Source organism: Triturus cristatus, chromosome 4_2 (assembly GCF_964204655.1).
Source record: "Triturus cristatus chromosome 4_2, aTriCri1.1, whole genome shotgun sequence".
NCBI classification, from domain to species: domain Eukaryota; kingdom Metazoa; phylum Chordata; class Amphibia; order Caudata; family Salamandridae; genus Triturus; species Triturus cristatus.
Window position 1 is genome coordinate 84,148,647 of NC_140586.1, and position 26,860 is coordinate 84,175,506.

The window sequence follows — 26,860 nt, forward strand, 5'->3', positions numbered from 1 at the left end:
CTTTCAGCAAATGGGTTGAAGCGTACCCTACGAAAGACAATACTGCGATGACTACTGCGAAGCTGCTGCTGAAGGAGTTTTTCCCCCGATATGGTGTTTGTAGACTTCTGTGGAGTGATAATGGCCCTCACTTTGTAGCGGACGTTATAAAGTATGTCTTGAAGGGTCTAGGCATCACTCAGAAGTTCCACGCCGTGTTTCACCCTCAGTCGGCAGGCCTAGTTGATAAGTATAATGGTACACTGAAGCTTAAGATCGCTAAAATTCAAGCTTCAACGTCTTTGACTTGGCCAGACGCTCTGCCACTGGCGTTATTGTCAATTAGATCGGTACCACACTCTCGAACTGGCCTTACACCTTACGAAATTGTCTTCGGACGCCCAATGAATATTTGGGGTCCACCAAAACCTAAAGCTGTGTATGATGTACCTTGTGTAATGATGAATGATTATCTGGCACAGTTAACGGATAACTTGGTTTCTATTCATCAACAGGTCCGAGAGGCGCTCCCTGATCGGTCTACCGGTGAAGGACATGGTCTCCGGCCTGGTGACCATGTCATGGTGAAAATTTTCGACAGGACGAACAGCTTGGAACCGAGATGGGTGGGCCCTGAGCAGGTCCTCCTCGCAACGAGGACGGCTGTGCGAGTCTCCAACCGAAAGAATTGGATCCACTCTCTGCACTGTAGGAAGGTGCCGCCCGGATTGGTGGAACCTGCCGTGCTGACCGATCAACGAGAAATCTTGGCTGCAGAGACAGGCCGTGCTGCGGAGCCAAATGCCACTGAGGAGCTCTTTCCGGACCACGCGACTCCTGGAGGAAGGCGATATCATCTTCGACCAAGGAAGTGAGTTTTCCAGTACCGGGACATACTGTCAGAACGGCCCTTGGGTTAGTGAAACGGAGAGCCGATGAGGCAAGGGGGGGGGATCAGCCCTGCATTAGTGTAGCGACACCCGTCTTGGCCCGCTGGTGAAGAAATCAACCGCTGCCCAAGGGGAAGAGTTCTGACAGACTTTTTAGTTTCAGGAAGATATTGGTTTTGTTCTTATCTTTACCTTGACATGGAGAAAAAGAAAATACTTTGTGCAGTAGGGTTCATGTTGACAGTAGCCATTGTTGGGATAACCACATGGTTCGTGGAGGATGTAACTCCCGCTCGGAAGATTTTTGTGTTGACAACTCCGGTGCCTGAGGAGCACTACTTTTATACATTACCGTATCAAGAATTGAAGCATCGACAGTCTTACTTGAATAACACTTTCATCCAGATGCTGCATCATACCCACGTTGCTACGAATGCTACGAACTGTTGGATATGTGGGATGATGCCAGCTCATCAGAAGAAAGGAGGAACGCCATTTATACCACTTCCTTTCTCTCATAATGGTTCTTGTAGAGCATGGTATACCTTGCTTTTTGCTACTCGGAAACCAACAGTGGGACGATTGCTCTTCAGACTCAATAAAGAATGCCATCAAGACAAAAATGGGTATCCACAAGCGAATGGGACAATTTGGGAGTGGGAAGAGTACCGACCAGACAATGAATCCATTCCCTACATCTTTACGAACACAAGAGACACTGTGGGAAAGGACAAGTTTGTAATTCAAGTAGCACAAGCTCAAGCGGACCTGTGTGTCCAGAGTGTGGGTTTTATTCCTGTTGGTGTTAGTGATTGCATTACTGTGTTGAATATTGATGGGTTGAACAATAGTACCTTCTTGGCCTCCCATAATACGTATTTTGTGTGTGGAAATAAAGGTTATTACCGTCTGCCGGCTGGGTGGTCTGGGGTATGCTATGTATCATTTCTATTACCTCCAGTATTCTTAGCTCCCGCATCTTATCATAAGGATCTGAAATTATTGAATAATGTGACTGTAAATAGGTATAAACGTACTTTATCAATTGATGATGTAGATCAGACTGATACCAGCCTGCAACAGTATATTGATTTTAACTTGGGACTGTTTTTCTTTGTTGGAGCTGCCCTGAACAGTAGGAAGATCCGAAGATTAACAAGAGTGGTAGAAGCTTCGACAAACCAGACTGCTGCTGCTCTTGGGAATCTTACGGAGGAATTACAGATCACTATAATTGTTGCATTGCAGAATCGTATGGTATTAGATGTTATGCTAGCTGACAGAGGAGGAGCATGTAAAATTATTGAAAGTAGCTGTTGTGTGTTTATTCCTGATCATACGCCATCAGTTTATAATGCCATCAATAAACTGCATAAAATTGCAGCTGAGATCCATACAGAAAACGGCACTTGGTCCTTTTCTGGATGGTTTTGGGCGTTAATTACTGCCTGGGGATGGAAGGTTCTAACTGGTCTCTGCATTATTGTAGCGGTTCTGTTTTCATGCTGTATCTGCGTTCAGTGTGGTCCTTTACTCTGCTCATTATGTGTATCATTTTGCATCCCCGATAAGAAAGCTATTGCCAATGTCACTTATCAGAAACGTTTAGCTAAGGAAGTAGAAGAGATGATGATAATTGATATATATGATGATTATTCTAACAAGCCGGATGTCTTCAGTAAATGCTGAAAGGGTCGTCTGTTGTAAATTGAAACAACGATGTGATTAAGCATTTACTAAAGACATTAATTCCCCTCTTATAGATCATGTTTTCTCTGTTATGTTGACCGAAGTTCGGACTCCATTTTGTATTGTCATGCTTCCACGTGTTCCCCACGAGAAGAGTCCAACCTCTGTGTTAGTTGCTCTTGTAATCTGCCTAGTAACAGTCTATAAATAGCTCCTTTGTCCATCTGGCACATGCCCAGACTTGACCACATCTGTTATCAGTTAGCCTTGCTTGACCATGTTTTCGCGGGCTCAAGGAGTGTGTTAGCTCCGCCCACATATTGATTCAGTATCGAAAATGACCATAAATGGTAATGTTCTTCAGCCTCATGTTGTATCCACCCACTTATGAGCCCCTCTGTTGTGTATAAAAGGGGACTGTGTACGCAAGTTCTTTGTGCTACTCTATGCAATACTGAAGAGTGTTGTGTGGATTGTAGGACCACCCTTAAGGGTTAATAAATGCTGTCTTTGTACTTTGCAGTTTCCGTGCCAACTTCCTTATAGATTCCGTTACAGGAGAGCGAACCCTTGTGTCCTGCGGGCCTAGCTGGGGCCTGTATTCATCATCAGCCCTGGCTACTTCCTTTTCCCACCACCCCATGAATACATTTGTGTAGGTGGGGGTGAAGTAGGTGCCAATCGATGTCCCTTGTACCTGGTGATTAAATTTGCCATCAAATTTGAAGGCATTGTACGTGAGACAGTAATTCAACATGTCCATCAGCATTTGTGTATGGTCCAACTACTCCACTGGTCGATCCCTTAAAAGCTCTCACAGGCATGTATTACTTTCTCATGTTCAATGGAGGTGTACAATGAGACCACATCCATGGTTATCATTATATATTCTGTCTTTTAGGGATTATTGTCTCATTTCTTTTAGAAATTACGTACTGTCTTTTAAGTATGATGGAAGGGCCGTGACATAGTCTTGCAAAAATAAATCAAGGAATCTAGAGCTGCTCTCCAGTAATGACCCTATTGAGCTCACAATCGGTCTTCCGGGTGGATTCACCACACTCTCATGATGTCAGGGACGGACAGGTGCTCACCTGTTGATTTCTGCAGAAGCGCCCGGGAACTGATGAGTAGGTCACTACTTCTCCAACCCCATATCGGGCCTATCAGACTCTAGGCAGCGACATGAGGTCTGGGGAAGAAGGGAAACAAAACAAGGAAAGTAGGGATCTCTCAGTTATGGCACCAACTAGGAGTCCTCGCAGAAATGGAACTGAAAAGGAATAACAAACAATGTATCTCTATGCTCTAGGAAAGGAACATTACTCTAGATAAAGTACTGATAGAAAAATACCTAAAAGCCACCCTTCTTCCTCTCAGACGGGACGGGCTCCATCTTACTAGAGGTCTGCACTATGAAGGGATAGAAGAACATGTCAGTATACAGTGTAAAGTTTACTAGGAGGACAATGAGACCAACTGATTATAGTGCTTACTGGGCGAAGTTAGTGGAGCCTCAATGTATTGGGATTCGGATATAGGCAAGAACAAATGTCAGACTGCTCTTCCGTCAGAGAAATCTGCCTTGGCTTAACTCTTAACACAACAGGATACTGAAGTCCCCAAAACACAATGAGAAGGAAAATTAAAGCAGCGAATACTCGCTGTTACCGTATCCCCTCTGGCAGTTGCCGTGTCCTCACGATAGTTCCAACGAGGGAAATGCGGTGTGATAAGCAAAGGAAATCAAGTCTCTTCCCGCTGGAAAGTCTCTTCCACCGAAGGTGGGATTCAGGCAGGTTCTAGGAGCTGTGAGTGCGGGCTGTCACGTCTGCCCGTAGTCTCTCGCCAGGATAATGAGCAGCCCCAGTACCGACGCGAGTGACACCAGAGAATCCGACCGGTCGAGGAACTCCGCTTCACTCAACTAGTGATACCCTCGATGTACTCTGCCTGTTTGCGGGACTGCCTCTCACCCCGTGATTCGACCAACGGACATACCGTGAAGCCCTCGTAGGCCAGGGACGGACTGTACAGGAGGCCGCTGCGCTGACTCTCTGCACAGCCACGGGCACTCGAAACAAAGGAACGGGAGATTTCCAAATCGGGTCCGAAAACTTCTGATCAGGAACGCTGAAGGCACCAGAGGACTCTGTGGTATCCGGGAACGGAAATGACGCAAAGCGCATTTCCCGGCGGAAGTCAGGCTTTTGTTGACGGCCTGACCTCCTCGTGCAAGCGCAGTAAAATTCCATTAGCTGCAGCGGGGTGAAGTCGGCAATCCTGACACATGAATCTTTGGAAGAAGATAAAATGTGGCCATTCTAGTTTTCTCAGTATGGAGGTACTGTAGTTCTTCCCAATCCAGTAAGCCCAATTCAAACCATTTCTTCAATTTAGAGTGATATTCCTTTTCCAGATGACTCAGAGGGATTCTTCTGAGGTGGGTGTACTATGAAGGAATGCTTATCTGCCTCTGTGCTTCTGATACATAAGTCCCTTGATCCATTAGAACGATGTTACCTCCTTTATCTGATGGTTTTATGATCAGAGATGGATTATTCCTTAGTTCATTAATGTCTTTCCAATCCTGTTGCATGAAATTTCCTTTCTTAGAGTTACTTCGCCAGCTTAATCGAAAGGTATTCAATTCATCCACTACTAGTTCTTGAAAAAGTTCAATGCGGTTCCCCAGTGGAAGTTGTGGACAGTATCTACTCTGTGGTTTAAAACCACTTCCAACTTGTTGATCCATCACAAAGCCCATGCTTTGTACGGTCTTTGTTGACACGTCAATGGCAGGTCTCAATGTCCCTGAATTCATTTTCTGATTATCTTGTCGAGTCTCTACCTGGTCTTCAGATGGTATTGACTGTTCCCCAGTTAGATCGTAAATGCTGAGAAGATATGGTATATCAGAAATTTGAAAGGAGTTGAGTATGCAATGTTTGGTCATTTCATTTCCTTGTTGTTTGATCTTCCTTTGATGATATTTATGTAATTTTAGTTTCCTAATATATTTGTGTAGCTCAATTCGAACAGCTACCAAATTCGGACGAGATAATGAGAAAAATGTTAAAACCAAGTTGAATAACCGCAGTTGGCTGGTATTCAGTGTTACTGATGATATATTGACAACTAAGGGTTTTTTCTCTTTACTTGGGATCGCAAGCTTACTTGCGATTCCTGTTCCTCCCTCGTCCTCTTCCTCTTTCCCCTTTGTGTTCGGTGTCCTCTTTGCATGACCCTGCGGTGTTCTCCCTCTCCCTCCTTGTCTTGTAGTCAATCATAACACTTTGTGAAAATCCAGTTTCTCCGTTGGTGTTTCATCAGCACTGGACCCTGCATCAGAGCTTATTTCACTTTCACTTTGTATGTCCTGAACATGGGGTCCTGATCTTTCTTTTGCTCTTAAACTGTCAAACTTCTTTGCGAACGTATAGACTCTACCATATTGATAGTCTAGTCTGTCCCTTGTAAACTTTCTAGCTTTACATTCCATAATCTCCTCATCATAACTCTGTAGAGATTTCTTCATCTTATTGATTTGGTCCTTTATGGTGGTTTCTTCCTTGTTCTTCTCTAAGTCTTTATTGATCATTTCAATCTTTTCAGAGGGCAATTTCATCTACCTCCTCGCATGCTCAATAAGGGTTTTCATAAATTTTGTTGAACAGTCTTCTGTATTACCACACGATTCATTAATTAAGTCTTCATCTGTGTTCTCATAGGATGGCAATTAACATAATTCTCAGGCCTCTCCGTATTCTCTTACACTCCAAATACTTTGTGAGAGATGTCATCTCCCACCATTGTTTTGCTTATCTACGTCTGGCTCGTTCCAGGTCCCTCAACAATTGTGTTGGTGTTTTATTGCTTTCATTTCTATCTGGCCCTCTTATATTTGCACCCTCCCGAAAGATGCATTCTGCTGCCAGTTTCCATCTTGCTTGCCATTCTCCCATGTTTCTAATCCTTCCTCCAAGTTTGCTCATCACAACTCTGGGTTGTCCCTTTTTATTTTTTATTACTAAACGTGTTTCTTTAATTATCTCATGTCCGTAGGATCCTATGCATTATTTATTCGATGGTAGGTCTTTTCCTATATTTTGATGCTCTAAAATACAAGTTATACCTAATTTAACTTGTTCAAAAGGCTCCACATCACTCGATGGTCAAAACCCTTTGAATGCGGATTGTGTTCATATGTGCTATAGTTGATCCTGTCTGAATCCACGTCAAGTTCACCTATACTCCTTGCCACAGTTTTCAGACTTCCTTCTCCGCAATTGAATCTTTATGAGCTCGTTTGTTGTCGTTCAATGGACTTCACTGTCAATCTGAATCTGAGGGTTTTTGTTCCCTCTTTTCTCTTACAATTCTTCTTGTTGATGAGACTACACCTGTTTCTCAATGACAAGTCCCTATATGTTTGCAGACCTCCCGGTCGGCAGGTTGTGACCCACCCGTGTGCCCTCCGACACACATGTCATTCACTCCCTTACCTCCGTACAGTTCAGTAAACTCTGTGGTTTTGGCGTTTTCAGTCTCTCAATGGGTGGAGGGCTGCAGCATTTCCCCTCTGTTCAATCGATTTTCTCCGTATTGGTGCGCTCTTCGCGTGCAACGCTGCTTCACTCCTGAAGAACGGAGTGTGATATGTCTCCCCTTAGGCGTTCCGTTTCGTGAGCACCATAACTCACATATGTATCTTACAGAGATATCGTTACCGAAGGTAAGTAACTTGTTCATCTGAAAGAGACTATCAGTTAGACTATTAGTTATGGATTCCTTACCTTAGAATAAATACCCCTGCAATACCAACCCCGGAGGTGGGTCTGCGAACTAAGTTCACTACAGAAAGTCCTGGAGAACTGAACGGCCAAAGAAGCCGTCTCTCCGGACTTGGCTGTCCAGGCAACAATGTTTAGTGAACATGTGCAATGAAGCACACGTGGCTGCCTGGCAGATGTCATGAAGGGGGACTCCACGTCCTAAAGCAGTAGTGGCAGCCGTCGCCTTAGTGGAATGGGCACACAACACTACTGGAGGTTCTTTTTCGCTAAGCAATACCAACTTTTGGTGCAAAGAATGACCCATAGAGAGATGGTCCGATTCTGCACGACCCGACCTTTCTTGGCTCCCACACAGCCAACAAAGAACTGATCATCCAACCGGAATTGTTTTGTGCGATCCAGATAGAATGAAAGCGCACGTTTTGGATCCAGACGGTGGAGCCTCTGCTCCTCTTTAGAAGGATACGGGGGCAAGAAGAAGGTGGGCAAAGTGATGGTCTATCCTATGTGGAAAGAGGTAACCACTTTGGGAAGAAAAGATCGAGTCTGAAGAGCAAGCTTGTCTGGATGAACAGCAAGGAAAGGAGGCTTAGAAGAAAGAGCCTGAAGCTCACTCGCCCTGCGAGCAGAGGTGATGCAACCAGAAAAGCAGTCTTGAGAGTCAAGAGTCTGAGAGGACAAATATGTAATGGCTCGAAAGGAGCACACCCAAGGTATGTTTGAACCAGATTCAAGTCCCACTGGGGGGCATTATGAAAGGAACGGGAGGAAAGAGATGAGTAATGCCCTTAAGAAATCTATTTACAGTAGGGGACTTGAACAGAGAAGGCTGATCAGGAAACCAAAGAAAGGCTGATATGGCCGAAAGATAGCCCTTGAGAGTGCCCAGAGCAGAGCCCTGCTGGGCCAAGGAAAGAATGAAAAGGAGAACCTCTGAAAGAGGGGCAGAAAGGGGATCCACAGCCTTTGATGTGCACCATGCTACAAAACTGTTCCATCTACAGGCGTATTCTGTTTTGGTGGGGGGACGCCTGGCTGTCAAGATAACATTACAGACTTCGGGAGGAAGGTTGAAAGCTGTCAACTCAAACTTTACGCAACGAAGTGGAGGCTCGACAGGTTTGGGTGGAGGACCATCCACTGCTGCTGCTGCGACAGAAGATCCTCCTGAAGAGGCAGTCTGATCGGAGGATCGATGGCCATGTGTAAAGCTCGGGATACCAGACTCTTCGTGCCCAATCCAAAGCCTCAAGGATGACTTGGGCCCGGTCTCGCTTGATCTTCTTTAACACTTTGGGCAGAAGTGGAATAGGCGGAAAGGCGTATAAAGGATCGCAACTCCACTCGTGACGAAAAGCATCGCCAAGCAAGTGCCGCCTTTAAAATTCCAACGTGCAGAATTGCTGACATTGCGCGTTCTCTTTGGTGGTGAACAGATCTAACCAAGGCTCTCCCCACTGCTGAAAGAGACCTTGCACCACCTCCGAGTGAACGTGCCATTCGTGATCCATCATGCACCTGCAATTGAGTTTGTCCGCCCTGGCGTTCAGGGAACCTGCCAGGTGTTGAACCACCAGAGATATGCCCTGATGTTCCAGCCACGTCCAAAGGGCGGAAAGCCTCTTGACATAGGGTCCACGACCCCACCCCGCCCTGTTTGTTGCAGTACCACATGGCTGGTGTTGTCCGTGGACACCTGCACTACTCTTCCCCGGACTTCAGTGCAAGACGAATTGCCTGCAGGTCCAGAGGTTGATGTGGAGCCCGGACTCCACTGGAGACCAGAGGCCTCTGATCTCCGCCTCTCCCATGTTGCCGCCCCACCCCAGAAGTGATGCATCTGTCACCACTGTGAACTCTGGTTCGGGAAGGGAGAGGGATCTGCCGATGACCCAATCCTGGTTCGTTAGCCACCACTGCGATTGGTGTGCAGTGCCCTCCGAGATCTAGACGCAATTGAAAATATTCCCCTGATGCTGTGCCCACTGGAACTTCAGGTCCCACTGCAGAGCCCGCATGTGCAACTGGCATGATCCACCAACAGGATGCAGGAGGCCGTGAGGCCCAGCAGCCTCAGGGTCATTCTGACCGAAACCTGGGATAGAGGCTGAAACATCTGTATCATAGCCCGAATATCCCGGACTTGCTGCTCGAGAGGATATGCCTGAAACTGCGATGTGTCCTGAACCGCTCCAATAAAAAGGAGCTTATGAGAAGGGTTCAGGTGCAACTTCGGCACGGTGACTGTGAACCCCAGCGAATTCAGGAGGTCCACCGTAGTCTGGAGGTGGGCGACGACAGCCTGGGACGAGCCCACCTTTAACAGCCAGTCGTCAAGATAGGGGAAGTCTGGAACCCCTGATCTGCGCAGATGAGCTGCGACCACCGCCATCACTTTCATGAACACCCGAGGAGCGCTGGTAAGGCCAAAGGGGAGCATGGTAAACTGAAAGTGCTCGTGGCCTACCATGAACCGTAGGCAACACCTTTGGGCCGGCAGGACAGGGATGTGGAAATAGGCGTCCTGCAAGTCCAACGCTACCATCCAGTCTCCAGGGTCAAGGGCAGACAAGACCTGAGCCAATGTCAACATTTTGAACTTCTCCTCCCAGAGGAAGCGGTTGACGTTCCTTTTTAAAAAAAAATTTTTTAAACCTTTATTTATTAAGTTTTCCAACTTACATTAGTGTGAAATCATACATCACTGCACTATTTAAATGCACAGCACGGGCAAGCAGCACATATGATTGAAAAGATTATACAGCAGTATAGTGCCTGCATCAGGCCACAGCAACATTTTGACATGTATTTGTAGATGAGTTCCAGGTCTTCGATTTAACATGGGCGCAGCACTGTGAACCAGTGCCGCAAAGCAGCGCAGGTAGGTAGATAAAAATAAAATTTTCAAAGGTTCCTCCCCGGCAACAGGGGCCGTCTCCCAAATGTCCGATTCAGGCAGCCGGAGTCAGAGCACACAGCTTCAGGTCGAGTGTTTCCTCAGATATTCCAACAAGGGCTCTCAAGTGTCTCTTGGGTGAGAAGAGGCCGGCAGAAGCTCTGCATAGGTCGTTAGCTGATCCTTACAATAAACAAGGCCCGTCAGCCATGCCTTAAATTTGGGGGCCCGCCCTTTTTCCCATCTGCATGCCACCCTTCATTTAGCCAGTAACAGTCCCTTTGCTACAAATTTCTTGTGTGATGTTTGTATGTCAACCGTGTATCCCAGAAGCACTGGTAGGGGGGACATGGGAAGAGGGGGTGGCTATCATTTGGGATAATGCTGTGATTACCTCATGCCAATACCCCTGAACTTCATGACATTGCCAAGACAGGTGTAAGAACCCTGCACCGCCTATCGACATCTATCACATAGGTCATCATTTCTCAATTTGTACTTGTGCAGCCGCTTTTGAAATGTATAATTCGTAAGCAACTGCTTGCTGTAATAGCTTCTGTTTGTGTGCAGCGGTACGCCCATTGCCCGTTCGTCAGAGGCAGTTCCAGGTCGAGATCCCACTCCGCCCTGGCCCCATGATTCGGCTGCATTCTCTCAAGTAATGCGGCCCCATATAATCTGGACACCGCGTGTGCCGGTCCTGACATTTTAAATAAAGTGTGTAGTGTTTCTAGAGTGGGAGGTTTGTGGGGGAACCCTGGGACATTGGGTTTGAGTTTGTGCTTCAGTCTGATGTTTAAAAATACCTCCAGAGGGATCCGGCACTGCGGGGCTCGCTGCCGCAGGTGTCCAGGGTGGTCTTCCAGGTATGGCGACAATCTCTGAAGAGAATGGGGTGGTGGTATAGGTTGACGGGGGAGACTCCTCTTTGGCACAATGGACGATTGCCGGAGTTGGCGGCGCTACAGGGGTTCGGCGGCTGGGATGATATCGGTGTATCTACTCTGGGGGATGTGACGAGGGGTGGCTCCCTCAAGTCGTTCCAGGATCTGCAGGAGGAGTTTGGTATGCCCCGGACACAATTCTTTCGCTACCTCCAGTTCCGCCATGCACTGGCTCCTAGCCTGGTGGGCCTGAAGGATATTCCCGAGTTCAGTCCACTGGAGGCGAAACTCTTTATGGGGGATCTCACGGTTAAGAAGATTTCGCGGATCTACCAGTCACTGGTTATACATAGCCCGCCCACCTTGGATAGATTGCGGACGGCATGGGAGGAGGATGTAGGCTCGTTGGAGGAGGAGGATTGGAGGGAGGCTCTGGCTGCCCCACAGGGTGCAGCCATAGCAATGCGCCTCCGCCTGGTACAATTCAAATACCTACATCAGGTGTATTATACTCGGGCGCGCCTGTACCGTGCGGGCCTGATAGCCTCATCGGAAGGCCGCAGATGTGGCGGGCGGAGGGTACTTTCCTTCATACGGTTTGGCACTGTTCGTCGCTGGATGGCTTCTGGAGGGGGGGGGGGGGGGGTTCTTGTTTGTCCGAGGTTCTTGGGTGGCTGCTCCAGCACACGCCACAGCTTGCGTTGTTGCATGTCATGGATGGCATCGGGGGTAATCTCTATAAGCGGCACCTCATGCTACTGGGTCTTACGTTGGCGAAACGGGACATTGCCAGGATGTGGAAAGCTGAGCAGGCCCCCTCGGTGGCCGCCTGGAAGAATGACCTTGACTTTTGTATGGGGCTGGAACAACCCATTTTTGTGGCCCGGGGTTGTCCGCGAAAGCACTACAAGATCTGGAAGAGGTGGGCGGACTACCAGGCCTGTGGTTGGAGCCCCCTGTGGCGGCTGATGATCTCCCGGTGGGGGTTGGGTAGCCCTACTATGTTGGAGTGTGCACCGTCGGAAGTCACGGGTGGGCGAGGGGGTTCCAGGTGCGGTGGGCCCCTGCTGGGGCGGATAGCTTGTCATTCCTGTTTTTTTCTGTGATCACTGGGTGTTGGTTGGTCTGTGGTTTGTAGGGAGTCGAGCGCAACTCGTGGGGGGGGTGGGTGTGGGGGTGGGGATCCGAGTTCACACTTTAGATGTATGCTTTCTTTTGTTTGGGAGTTACGTTCTTTTGCTCTAAAAATTGTCCTTTGCGATGTGTTACTGTGTATTTCTATGCGGCAGTAGTCTCTGGGTTACAGAGCCCTGCTTCCAATGTGCAAATGACAAATAAAATCTGTTGTAAAAAAAAATAATACCTCCAGAGGGGTGACATCTCAGGTCAATACTTTTTGCCACTCCCCAAATATCCCTTTCCAGTACAGGTCGCCCCAGCAGTTCAGATTCTGTCTGCGGAGCATCTAGCGACACACCACCTCGTGGGTGACCGGCGCGCACGCGAGATGTGGGAGAGGCAGAAGCGGTGAATACAGTATCGGTTTGCCCACTTTTCTGGCTAGGAGTTCCCATGATTGGTTGGTGCAGGTTACCGTGTGGTGCGCTACCCCTTCGCTGAGGATGCGCGTCCCCAGGAAGGAGGCCATCGGTGTAGGAATCATATATCCCTGCTCAATGGCCAGATGTGGCATAAAGGGTGGCGGGTGAAGCCAGTATATTGCGATGTGGGCTTGGGGCGCCAGGTAATATAGCTCCATATCTGGGGCCTCAAAACCTCCGTTAGTGAAAGGTTGTGTCATGGTCCGCCATCCCACTCGGGGCTCTTTCCACCTCATGCTAGTTTGATGAGTAATGAGCGAAGGGTGTCAAAGATGGTGTGCCTCGGATTATAGGGTATGTTGGTAAGCAGATAAAATAATTTAGGTAGTATGATCATTTTAATCAGGGCCACTCTGCCGTCCAGGGAGAATGGCATCGCGATCCAACGAGATACCCAGTTAGTGATGGTTTCAACAGCCGTGCCATAGTTTGTGCCAAGTGTTTCTTCTTTGTTTCTGGTTATTGCCATGCCTAGGTATTTGATTTCCATTTCGCATCATTTCAATGGGAAGTCGGGGGAGAATTGAGCCGTGTTGTGTGTGAGTGGGAAGATCTGTGATTTGCTCCAGTTGATCCCAATTCCAGAGAAGGAACTAAATCTGATGAATTCTCGCAGGATCGGGTTGAGGCTAATCTGTGGCTCTCGTATATAAAGAGTGATATCGTCAGCATACAGTGATATTAGTATCCGACGTGTGGAATATGTTATGGCATACTACCTATGGTGTTGCCGTATTTTGGCCGCAAGGGGCTCAATGGCAAGAGCAAACAGCAACGGGGACAAAGGGCAGCCCTGGCGCATGCCTCGCATGATGTAGGTCAGAGAGGAGTAAAGGCCGTTAATCTGCATGATAGCCTCAGGTTGGGCATATAGCAGCCGTATCCAAGCCAGGAATGGCTGGGAAAGCCCCATTCTGCCCAGAATTGTGAACATGTAGTCCCACTCCAGGGAATCAAAGGCCTTTGTGGCAACCAAAAAAATACCTGCTGCACTAATCTTGTCAATGTCGTGTAGTACTGCAAATGTTGTGCACAGGTTATGGGATGTGGCCCTGCCTGGAATGAATCCTGCCTGGTCTGGGAGGACCAGGCTCTCCATGAGCAAGGGCAGTCTGTTTGCGACGACTTTGGCTAAGATTTTGGTATCACAGTTGATAAGTGACAGCTGCTGGCCTCTTAACCCGGCTTGAGCAGGGATATGATCATGGCTTGCCGCATGGTCATGGCACAGTCCCAGTCTCCCTGGCCTCCCCAAATAATTGTTTAAGGAAGGGGGCTAGTTCATCTACATAACATTTATAAAAGTCCACTGGTAAGCCATCAGGTCCCGGGGCCTGACCGGAGCACAGACCCATTATTGCGGCCCTGATTTAGTCCTCCTCAATATCGGCAGATAGGAATTCTCTACGTGAATCATTTAACCACCCAAGGGCAGTGTCTTAAGTAGGACGCTACCTCAGGAGGGGCCCTCCTGGGTGTGCTGTAAAGTTTGGCATAATAGGCAGTGAATGTTTTAAGGATCTCCTGCGATTCAGTAGGTCTGGTGCCTTCCTCATCTATTATCTCCAAAATTTGATTGGCAAATTTAGGGGGTCTGGTTGTCTCACGCAGAGCCCTGCCAGGTCGTTCCCATTCACCATATGCTCTGGCCACATGGTACTTAGAGCAAAATTTAGCCTCACTCTCCGCCTCATCTGTGTACTCAATTAATAAGTTCTTTAAGCTGGGCCCTGTGCTGGGAGGCGGGGGTAGAGGCCAAGAGCTTCTCTGCTTTTTTGATGTCTCTCTCCAGCCTAGTTAGGGTCTCCCTGATGGATCTTAGAATCCCCACGCTTTTGGCTATACATAGTCCCTGGATTGTGACTTTGAAGCTTTCCCATACACGTGTAAGTGTTGAGACACTGTCTTTGTTGCGGGGGAAGATTTTGTGACGTATTTCTTCTCAGAAGGCTCTATCTAACAAGGTTGTGGGCTCGAGTCGCCAGGATTGAAATGGGAATTCGTTACTTGGTGGGGATGGTCTCATGAGCATGGGGGAGTGAATAGAGAAGGTTCAGGCCTAGTGCGTCACTGCCCGAAGCCACATGTGTAAGCCCTTCGACATCAACCTCAGATCTATACAGGACCAGTGGGAGTGTACGCTACAGTGAAAGGTTCCTTCCCTTAGAGATGGATGGAGGGACCTCAAGGCGTCGAAGAGCTGGTGACCCGTCATGATGCCTGTAAGGTGTTCGTTTGTCTGTGGGTGTGTGGCTGGGGTATTATTATGCACGATCAGCATGCAAGTCGAGCGCTAAGTTGAAATCTGCTCCGCATATAGTGAAAGTGGATCCTATTGCTAAGAAGTGGCCCCATAATGTGTCAAAGTAGCTGGCGTCATCAATGTTAGGGGCATAACAGCTCACCATGGTAACTGTGTGCCCCGCCAACCTGCCCAGCAGGCAGTATCTCACGCTAGCCCTGACTAGGATGGCCATACCTCTGGCATGCGTTGAATACTAAGAGAAGCAGCTGTGAGCCGCCCATTTCCCTACAAAGGTGGATGTTGCATTAGGGTCCAGATGCGTCTCCTGCAGCATTGCCACCTGTACTTGGTGTCTATCTAAATATCCTAGGATCTGCCTCCCAAGAGGTTGATGTTACGGAGATCCAAGATAGGACGCAGGCCTTTCCACAGGAGTACCTGTGGGAGGCGTGGACCAGGCGCCCAGAGGACGTCTGTAAGTGCGTCATTAAAAGGCAGCAGTGGCTCTTTAGAGGAGGCCCCTGGCCGAATCATCTCAGTCAGGAGATTGGTCCTGAGAGACACCATAGGGAGCTTGAGGTTAAGTGCCTCAGCCGCCCTGCGCAACACCACAGAAAATGTACCATCCTGCTCCGTAGCCACGGAGGAAGGGGACAGTGTACCGGGGCGTGGAGATAAATCCAGATCGCTTAGATCCTCCACATTGGCATCCTAGTGTAGTGCATCCTCACACTGAGCTGCGAGAGGGTCCCCAGACCCCTCCCAGTCTTTGCCGCCGGCTGTCTGCTGTTTGAGAGGCCGAGAAGGACGAGGAGGCCGGGGAAAGGGAGAAAATTTCCACTCCCGGCTAGGAATTGGTGGACAATAGGTCAATCCAAGATCGTCGTAGTCAGGCCGTGGAGGCAACGGCGCCGTGCCCAATGTCGAGCCCGAAGCCATCAGCGTTGCCGAGGCTGGAGCTAGCGGCGGTGTCGAGGCCGGTGCCAGCCGGCGGCGCCGAAGCCGGAGCGAGCGGCGCCATCGAGGCCGGTGCCAGCTGGCGGCACAGAGGCCGGAGCCAGCGGCGGCGCAGAGGCCGGAGCCAGCGGCGGCGCAGAGGCCGGAGCCAGCGGCGGCGCAGAGGCCGGAGCCAGCGGCGGCGCAGAGGCCGGAGCCAGCGGCGGCGCAGAGGCTGGTGCCAGCCGCGGCACCAAGGCTGGTGCCAGCAGCGGCACCGAGGCTGGAGCCAGGGGCACCGCCGAGGCCATAGCCAGCGGCGGGTCAGAGGCCAGGAGCCAACGGCGGGGCCGAGACCAGGAGCCAACGGCACCCCAGGGTATCTTGCTGGCACTGCTGGAGCCAAACGCGGTGGCACAGGTGCAGAACCACCCAACGGTTCCACGGGGCATGAAGGCGCTCCGGAGGGACCCGAAGGGGCAAATAAATGGCCCATGGTCGATAGGAACAATTGTATTCCTCCCGGAGTTGCGTACGGCCCCTGGGAAGGGGGTAGGCCGCAGGCAACAACGGAGGCTCCACTGAAGCCACGGGGGAGTGACCACCCGCCCCCTCCCCCGCGTCCTGCGACCGGTGAGGGGTAGGCGAAGAGCGACACCGCATGTTCCTCCTGGTATGGCACTTCGACTTACCTGCCCGTTGCCGACGAACGATGGTGTAGGCTCCGCGACCAGCCCCTCGACCGCCCACGGGCGCGGGACCTTGAGTGGCGCGGAGCAATTGCCGGGCCTCACAGAACTGTCGGGAACGCAAGTCTTTGAGGCCATGACCCAACTACTGGGGCACGTGTCAGGTGATGGACGTGCCCGAAGAAGAAGAGATACACGACATGCGGTCTTCCGCCGACATGTCCCGATAGCAGTCCCTACCGGACTAAGACCCGGGCATCCCTACTGCACCAGAAGTCGAGAACTCGACAAACAAGAGAAACAAGTCTCAGAAAACAAGTCACAAATATGACTAGGAGTACCGCTCTCTCTCGGATCTGCGCAGAACAAGAGAGCACTGACGTCAGCGCGCGTGGGCACGTCCAAGTAGCTCCGACGACATCATCTCGTAGGCTACGACGCCGGTGATGTACGCGGAGCCGCATGACGATGCCTACTGACGCGCAGGGGTACTGCTGACGAAAAACTTTCAGAATCCAGTCTGACGCCTGGGGATATTCTGGGGCTATTCTAAGGTAAGGAATCTATCACTAACGTGTCTCCTTCAGATATAACGCACAGCTACTCAAACTAGAGTGTCCTGGCACAAGGAAGCGGGAAAAGTGGCAGAATGCTGAGTAAGGGCTAGTTTTTAAAAAGCCAGGTTTTAAGATTCTTCCTGAAAGTTAACAGGTCTGTGGTTAATCTGAGGTTCTGGAAGGCTGTTCCACATCCGTGCGCCAAGGAATCCAAACGATCTTCCCCCCCATATGCGCAAGGTGTGTTTTGGGAATGAGGGCAAGGTTTTCATTTGAAGATCTAAGGGGTCTAGTTGGCATATAGCAGTTTACGCGTTAGTGTAAATAGCAGGCTCCTATGCCATAAAAAGCTTTAAAGAAGATCACCATAGCTTTGAAATTGATCCTTTCCTCCATGCCCAGCCAGTGCAAGGACCTAAAGATCAGGATCATACTAGATCTGGGTTTGGGTTTCACAATAGCTCTGGCAGCCGCATTTTGCACCACTTGCAGGCGCTGAACAAGACAATTGGGCAATCCGAGTTACAAACTGTTGACATAGTCTAGTGTTGATGTCGCCAAAGCTTGCACCACAATCTTTCTACTGTCTAGTGATAGTGGTGGCAGGAATTTTTGTAGCATGCGGAGTGTGCCCAAACAGGCACCTGTTAAAGTTTGGATCTGTGAACACATGGAGAGAGTATTGTCGATGATAATACCTAGGTTTTTGACTTTCTCCTTGGCTGAAGGTGGAGGTGACAAGTCTTTTGGCCACCAAGTGCTCCAGTTATACGTTTCAGGTTGTCCAAAGAATATGACTTCTGTTTTATCTGGGTTAAACTTCAACTGATTTATCTTGAGCCAATTGAATACCTTTGTGAGGCAGGACCTAATATTTGCTCCGTCAAAGTCAGTTCCTTTGTCACAGGTAAAAATCAGTTGTGTGTCATCCACATACGAGACAATTTTAGTGCCTTCTACCTCTACTAAAAGTGCAAGAAGTGATAAATATATTGAATAGGGTGGGACTGAGGATAGAGTCCTGGGGAACTCCCACATTCATAGCAAATATGGGACATGAAAAAGGGGGTAGCCAGATGTCATGTGATCTATTTTCCAGGAAGGAGGACTTCCAGGTTAGGGCAATCCCGCCCAATCCAATGTTCAGTACTCTACCAAAGAGCCTTTCATGTGGGACCGTATCAAAGGCCACCGACAAATCGAGTAGGATCAGAACTGCTTTTCCTTACTGGTCTAGCTTACCCTTAATAAATTCTGTCACCTCCAACAGATCAGATTCCGTACTATAGGTAGACCTAAAGCCTGATTGTGAATCATGAAGTAGCTTCCGGGCTTCAATATGCTTTATAAGAGCTCTGTTTACATGTTTCTCTAATACCTTAGAGAAGGCGGGAAGTAGGTAGATCGGCCTGTAGTTGGCAGGATCGTTATGATCAGCATTTTCTTTTTTAAAAAGGGGTAGGATCTTTGCTTGCTTCCATAAGTGCGGCATTTCGCCAGAAGAAAGAGACAGATTGAATAACTTATTAGCTGTAGGATTTTTTTTTTAAATGATTTTATTGTTAATCCATGCGCGTACAGAAAAGAAAAAAAGGAAAAAAGGAAAACAGGCACATAACAAACAAAGTATATACGTCAGCGGTACAAAATTTCCCAATTAATACACAGCAACAGCAAAATTAACAAGACAAAATAGGAGAGACATTTACACATATGATTGGAATTTACAAGCTCATATAAGTCACCACTGGTCCCCATATTTCTTGACCAAGCTTCTTTTTCCGTGTGCCTTTCAAAGCGTATAAGCTATATTCAATGTTGAAGGATGCCAAGAATCTAGCCCGCCACAATTCGAAGGATGGTGCATCCCTCTGTAACCACATTGAGGCTATACATAATCTTATTACGGAAGTAGCCATGAATATCAGATACTTATGTTTATACATCACTGAATCCCTCCCGTTTTCTTCATCTATACCCCATAAATACATGAGCCTTGGACAGTCGTACCGTTCCACCCAATATCTCCTCCAAAAATTTCTCAATGTGGCCAAAGACGCTGTTTAAGTGCGTGCACAAATAAAAAATATGTAATATATCAGCCTCATCAGACCCACAACGAAAACACTTCCCATCATTACCCCACCCCATTTAAGCATTTTAACTGGTGTATAATATAAATTAAAAATGGTTTTATAATGTCGTGCACGTAAATTAGCGGCCATAAATAATCTTCCAGCCATATCAATAGAGGTTTCAATCCGGGTCCCAACCCGACCCAGCCGACAGTCCCATTTTAAATGGTGAGTCTCTAAATCATTGCCCATGGTATTTAATAATAGCGAATACAAATATCCAATACGAGAGTTCTTCCCCACGGCTTCAATTACTGGATTTGGATCTGTTTTCCAATGATGTTTACACAAATAGTCCCGAATTTGAAGATATTTGAAGAATTCAGAGCGACGAATTTGAAATTTCTGCATTAACATTTAAAAAGATATCAGATCCCCATTAAAGTATAATTCTCCAATTCTTTGAACGCCTTTAGCTCGCCAATTATCTACTATTAGATCCCTAAATATCAGCGGGAGAAGTTCTGAAGCAGTCAAGGGAGTATATCCGGATATCTTCCCCATATTGTAATATTTTTTGACAAACCTCCATACCTTAAAAGCTGCTATCAACACCTTGAACCGAGTCCTCTTGTAATAATTCATGTCTACATTAAGAAATAGGCGATTGTTAGCTTCACTGCCCAATAAAATTTGAAAAATAGAAGGAACTTCTGCTGGGCTGCTCGCTCCTATCCCTGTTAGTAGAATATTCATGCGCTGTAAGATACATACAAAGTAATAAAGAGTAAAGTCAGGGACGGCCCAACCGCCTTGTTCACGCGGTAGAATCATAAATCGCAGAGCTCTCCGCGCTTTCCCCTGTGCCCACACAAATCTGGTACACAGAGATTGTAACCGCGCAAGATTGGCCCGAGATATCTCCAATGGAACAGCTCTCAAAAAGTGGTGAATTTTAGGTAAGATTATCATTTTAAGGACATTACAACGCCCAACCATAGATAGATGTAAGCATTCACATCTATCTAGCTGTTTCTTTACTTCACTTAGAAGACATGACCAATTAGTCTCAACCAATTAATTTAGACAGGCGCGCAATTTAATCCCTAAATAAGTCACTTCATTCATTACCCTTTGATCCGTACTTGTTGTTATATTAACACATAATATTTGAGTCTTGGCAGCGTTAAGTTTATAGCCAGAAACTGCTCCAAATTGTGACGCCAAAAGCTCTATTTCTGGCAGAGCAGTAGAGGGATTTGGACTTACAACGGCCAAATCATCTGCATAAGCCAGTACCCGATAATATTCTTGCTGCAATATCACAGGTTCAATCCTATTGCTGGCTTCAAGCATTTTTATAAATGGATCAATATATAACGAGAACAAAAAAGGGGAACAGGGACATCCCTGCCTTGTTCCACGGGTGATATGCACCCAGTTAGATTCTAAGCCCATAGTGCAGATTCTGTCAGCTTCCAGTCAATATCTTCCTTTATTTTCGGCAGTGTAGTAATTGAAGATTTTTGCTGTACCAGTTGGTCCTCAACGACAGATATCCGCTCCTCTACTTCACGTACCCTGGTTGCTACCTCCGTGCAGGATTTAGCAATGCGACGAACGGAGTTTTGTAACTTGCGCACAGCCCCCTGGGTCCGAATCCCTTCAGCTTTAGTTTCTTCCCTATGGGCCATTATTACCTTATAGATAGTCATTAAGGTAATCTCGTCCTCTGGCTCCGAATAAAATTTTTCCCTTGGGGTTACTTGGTCAGGTTAGAGACTAGGTGAATTATCCCATAGGGACTGATTAGCCACACTCGATTTATCCTTTAATGGCGGATTCACAGAATCGTACATTTTCCGGACAGTTTCCTGCAACTATTGATTCATCATAGAATCTATACGTAATACATCTTCTTCTAGTTGCGAGCTACCATTCCTTTCCTTTCCTTTCGGGGCCATTGAACCTCCACAATCAGCAGACTTCGAAAAGATAAGAGCTTCTTCGGCGCCTGCACTCCCTCCGACAGCCTCGCCTCCTCTGCCGCGAGAGCAAACAGTCAACAGCGAGCCGCGAGTACCGAGCAAGATGCCCAAAACGCCACGCCAGTTACTGGTCTCGATGCCTGAGACGCCGACACACGGTAGCTCCACTCCTCTGCTCCTCCGGTCCAATTCTCACTCCTGCCACTGCTCGGAGCACCAGTGCGAACCCACGTATAAACACCACCTCTGCGGTGTTATGCCATATGGAAAAGGTTGCCGCTTAATCCCCTCTCGTACTGGAGCGGGCAGTCGACAGCAGGTATGTCAGTGGCTGGCGCTCGGGAGGGTTCCAGCGGGAGCGCAACTCACAACCTCTCACTCGGCCACAGCTGCTGCCGCCATCTTGCCCCCTATTAGCTGTAGGATTGATGATAGGTGCTAATACATTTATTATATTCGCCGGGCAAGAGTAAATTGGAGATCCTGACTTTATGCTTTGGAGAAGAGTGAGTGACTCCTCTAATTGTAGCTCGGGAACAGATAGTAAAGTAGGGAGCTCATGCAAGAGAAACTTTCCATTTACCGAGTGATAGAAGGTCTGCTCTTCCTGAGAGATGTTATCAAATGCGTGTTGAATTAAAGTGATCTTGTTATGAAAGAATTGTGCTACCTGCCTAGAACATTTCGCCGTGGGTGCTCCTTCCTTCTTACCAGCTTTAGGGGAAGTGAATGTGTAATATGAAGTTATATTACCCTACCTACTTTTCCTTTTCCACTCTCCTTTCCCTTGCCCATCTCTCCCCTCCATTCTATCCCAGTTGGTACTTACCACTCCTTGGAATCTTGTGAACCTCACAATAGAATGTTCAGTGATTTTCTTCTGTCAGTTGGTGCTTGAGGATCTAATGGAATAAACGTATATTCAACTGTTCTGGAGTCATAATTTCTTAACATTTTGGTGACGAGGTACGCTGCGCAGGGGGCAGCCCTTGATCTTCTCCCCTGTTCCTGCATCACCAACCAGTGTGCTGATTAAACCTGAGGAAAATTCCAGCATCACTTTGACATTTTCTACAAACCTATGGGACGACAACAAGCAGTTTGAACACTGTTCTACATGCCTTACCAGTTATCCACTTGGTGGGTCTGCTTTTGTTGATTGTGTCTGTTTTCCTTCATGACCGAGGAGTACGCTGCTCTCATCTTGTCTCAGCCTTGACAGCTTGCAGGTTTTTCCACCTTTGGATCTTATTCATTATTGGCGTGCAAAACTTTCTTTTCGCTGGTGTTGTCATTTGGAGGACCGGTGTCGACATTGAGAGGAATCTTTTTCCTGCTTTTGTGGTTTCTGTGTCACCGTGTGGACTGCCGGCAGCTTCCTTCCACTGACTGGCATAGCTTGTCATCTTTGTCGCGCTTTCACTTGCCTGTGGAGTCCGTCCCATTGCAGTTGGTGAGGCGCAAGTCTCTATTCTCACCAGCACGAAAAGCTACGCTTTAGCGCTGTTGCCGCCTTTCCTTTCCCCTCACTTCCAGTGCTTTGAGCTGTCTCTCTTGTGGAGGCTGAATCGCTGCTGCGTTCACAGCTGGCAGCGCTCCTGCTGACCGGCACAGCTCAAGCTTGGTTCAGGACTTCTGGCGTCAGCCCCTCATGCCTCGGCTGTTCATCAATATCTTGAGCATCGTCTCTGCCTTGCCGGCAGCACCGAAGAGCTGTGTTTCTTCTGCAGGAGCGGCTGCGCAGTCGGCTGGTGCCGCCTTTTCCTCTTCCTGCCTTCTGTCAGCTGGAGCTCATTCAGTGCCGCCCTCGCTGTTCCTGTTTCCTCCGGCATACACAGCTCCTTTGCCTGTCAATCGCTGACGGGCACAGCTAATTAGTGAGGAGTCTCTCAAGGTTAACTCTTTGTACTTTATTTAACTGCCTAGAACGAGCTAGCCTTAGTTCTCTGTTAATTGGGAGCACAAGTTGGTCATTATACTTGGGTGTATTTATTTATTTTTGCCTGTCATTTGCTGATGGGCACAGCTAATTATCATCTGTGAGGAAAATGAATTATCTTCTATATGGAAATTCCTCAGGAAACTTCATTCTACCTGGTTTGGTTGCCTATATACGTGCTAGCCCCCATTGACTGTTACATAAAGAACTTTTATCAACAATCATATAATTTTGCTTTTACTGTCTTGTTCTCTTATAATGTTCTAATTCTAATTTTCTTATTTTCTCCTCTACTCATTCCACACTGCTCTTCTTTCCTCGTCCTCTCTCCTTTTTCTCATTGTTTTTTTTCTTCTTTTTTCTTCTGTCCTTCCTGCCATTACATGGCTTCTTTTGCTATGTCACAACCTCCTTCCTTTTTGAATGATGTCGGTGAGCCACTTATTCCTTGGAAAAAAATGGGTGAATCTTTTTGAATCCTATTTAATTGCCATAGGAGGTGACAGATTTTTCTCTGTGCGAAAACAACATATCCTCTTACATAATTTGGGTAAACATGCCAGAGACATTTTTGATGATGTTCCTGATCTTGTAAAGGAAAATGAAGGAATTAATAAGGATGCTCAGGGCGAAGTTGATGTTTATCACAACACTCTTAAGAAATTAAAAATTCAGTTTGGTGAGAAATTAAATATGGTTTTGGAACGCCATAATTTTTTTTCTAGATCACTAGGGAAGAATGAGAAAGTGAGTAACTATATAGCAGTTTTGAGAGGTTTAGCGATGACGTGAGTTTGGCACTCTGACTGAATCCTTAATCAGAGATCAGCTAGTGAGATGTACCAGTGATAAAAAGAGTCATGAAAAGTTATTAGCTAATGCTCCTGATCTTAAACAAGCCATAGACATTGCAAAGAGCATAATATGTACATATTTTGTATGAGTGAAATGAGAGATACTGTAGATGTCAAGCAGGTTAGTGATAAGAGTGTGTATACGGTATCGGGGAGAGGGAATAAAAACAAAAATGTCACAACTGAAAATCTTAAACTAAAAAATGAATCTGCAAAATTCAGATGTTTCAGGTGTGGCAACTCAAGTAATTTGGCCAACAATATCAGATATCTAGCCAGATGAGTAGCATGCAGGAATTGCAACAAGCTTGGGGACTTTGCCAAAGTTTGTAGAGGCATGAAAAATAATGTCACACACAGTCAGTTGTGAAGAGGTTCAGGGTGAAGATATCATCTTTCAAATTTCAGATAATGTAGGAGTCTCCAACAACAGTTATCCTACATGTAATATACTTTTAGATGAAGTTCCTTTTACGTTTTTTGCTGATTCATGCTCCCCTTATACCCTGATTAATGAATCCTATTTTATGGAAAATTCAAAGAACAAGAGCTACACTCTTCTGCCTCCTGACATCAGTCCTGGAGGCTACAATAACGATCCCATACCATTGGTTGGAATACTTGTTATGCATAAGTTCCAAGAATAGATCTACCTTTGGGAAAGTGTAGATCACAAAAAATGGTTCTAATCTGCTAGGATGGAAACACCAAAAAGACTTGAGTATCACGTTGGATCCAAAATGCCCCGGAACCTGTCTATCGAGTAGACAAATTAGTGATAGGCAGTGACATATTAGAAAAGTTCCCAGAAGTTTTCTCTGACAAATTAGGCTTACTTACAGGTTTCCTTCACAAGATTAAATTGAAAGTGCAGTACAAATCTGTGGCAAGGTTCGATCACCTGCTAGTACGGGACCCCCTAAAAAGGAGTTGGACAAGTTGGAGACCAATGGAGTCATTGAAAAGATTGAGAGCTCTGAATGGAAGGGGGTAAGCGTATCCGGTTGTGTGTCGATCTGAGAGATCAAAATGCTAATATTTGGGTGGACAGGCACCCCCCTCTCTAAATCAATGAAATGCTCAGCATCTTACAGGGAGCAAAGTACTTTAGTGTCCTGGATCTTTCGTCGGCATACCACCAGGTAGCACTTCATTTCGACTCTAAAGCTCTCACTTCTTTCATAACCTCCATTTGGGGCCTATCAATTTCGTAGAATGCCTTTCGGATTGGCATCTGCCGCTGCAGTGTTCCAGCGTGTCACGCAACACATATTGCAGGGCACTGACAAGGTATTAAGCTTTCAGGACGACATCCTAATGTATGGCAAGTAAAAAGAGGAGCACAACAAAGTCCTTGAAGATGTTCTGAGAAACCTGAGCGAAGCTCGGTTTACCACACAAAGACAAATGTAAAATTGGGGCGGAATCAGTAGTGTATCTTGGTCACACTATTACAGGTGAAGGAATACGTCCCAAAACTAGTCTTGTGGATTCAGTCAAACTGGCATCAAATCCTTCCTAGGCCTGGTGGAATACATATCTAGGTATGTCAAAATGTTTGCTGACCATGTACATTCACTTAGATCCTTGCTAAAGAAGGGTACCCCTTTTTGAATGGAGTGCAGAATGTCAAAATGAGTTTTCACACATCAAGCAAGCCATCACGGTAGGCACCTCTTTGGGGTATGTTTAATCCTAATGCAAAGACCACCTTAACTACAGATGCTAGCAGGAAGGGACTAGGTGCCTCACTCACGCAAGTTGTTGAAGGAAAATAAAAAGTTATAGCTTTCTTATTCAGAACCTGAGTGCAACTACTCCACAACAGAGAAAGAAGCTCTTGCTTGTTTTTGGGTGATAAATCATTTTAAATTCTTTTTATGGGGGATCCCATTTACCATAATAACTGATCAAAAACCTCTATTGCCCATGTTCTCCACTAAATGCATCGAGAAGGCCACCCCCTGCATCTATAAGTGGGAGATGAGTCTACAAGGTGTTAACTCCAACATGAAATATGTACCGGGAGACAGGAACCAGGCTGCAGACTGTTTGTCTAGACTTCCTATTGATGTTGAAGATTCCTACACTAATCCCTATGATTATGTAATTCTTTCCATAGACATTACAGCGTCCCTTAGGGACATTATTAGTAAGGGATGGCCCCAGAATCTCAAGGAAGTTCCTGAGAACCGTAGACCTTTCTGGATTGTAAAGGACGAATTGTCCATCATTGATAATCACATACACAGGTACAATAAGATCATACCACCCAAAGGCATGTACAAACAAATCATTGAGATTGCCCACAAGGGTCATCGAGGAAGGAGCATGACAAAAAGTAAGATCAGAAATGAATACTGGTTTCCCAATAAGGATTCCATGATAGAGAAAGTGGTGAAGGATTGTTTGGCCTGTGGCTCTAGTGATCAGACAAAAATCACTTGCAAGGCCCCCCTTCTTCCCGTACCCTCCAAGCCATGGGACAAGATGGGACTTGACACCATTGGCCCCCTCAATTTGCTTAATTTCTCTCAGTTTCATGTTTGTGTTAATCGATTATCACTCTCATTGGATTTCCACCAAGTCTGTGACAACCATCACCACTTCTGCACTTATTGAATTTCTTAAAGATACCTTTTCCAAAGAAGGAATTCCCAACACTTTAGTCACTGACCATGGGGTCAATTTACTTCTGACTAAATGAAACGGTTTTGGGAAACCTGTCCACCACTCACTTAAAATCCCCTCTTTATTGTCCAAAAGCCAATGGGTGGATGGAAAGAGCCAGCAGGATGATAAAGGATACCATCCAATTGGCTCTTGTCTCCAAGGAACCAGT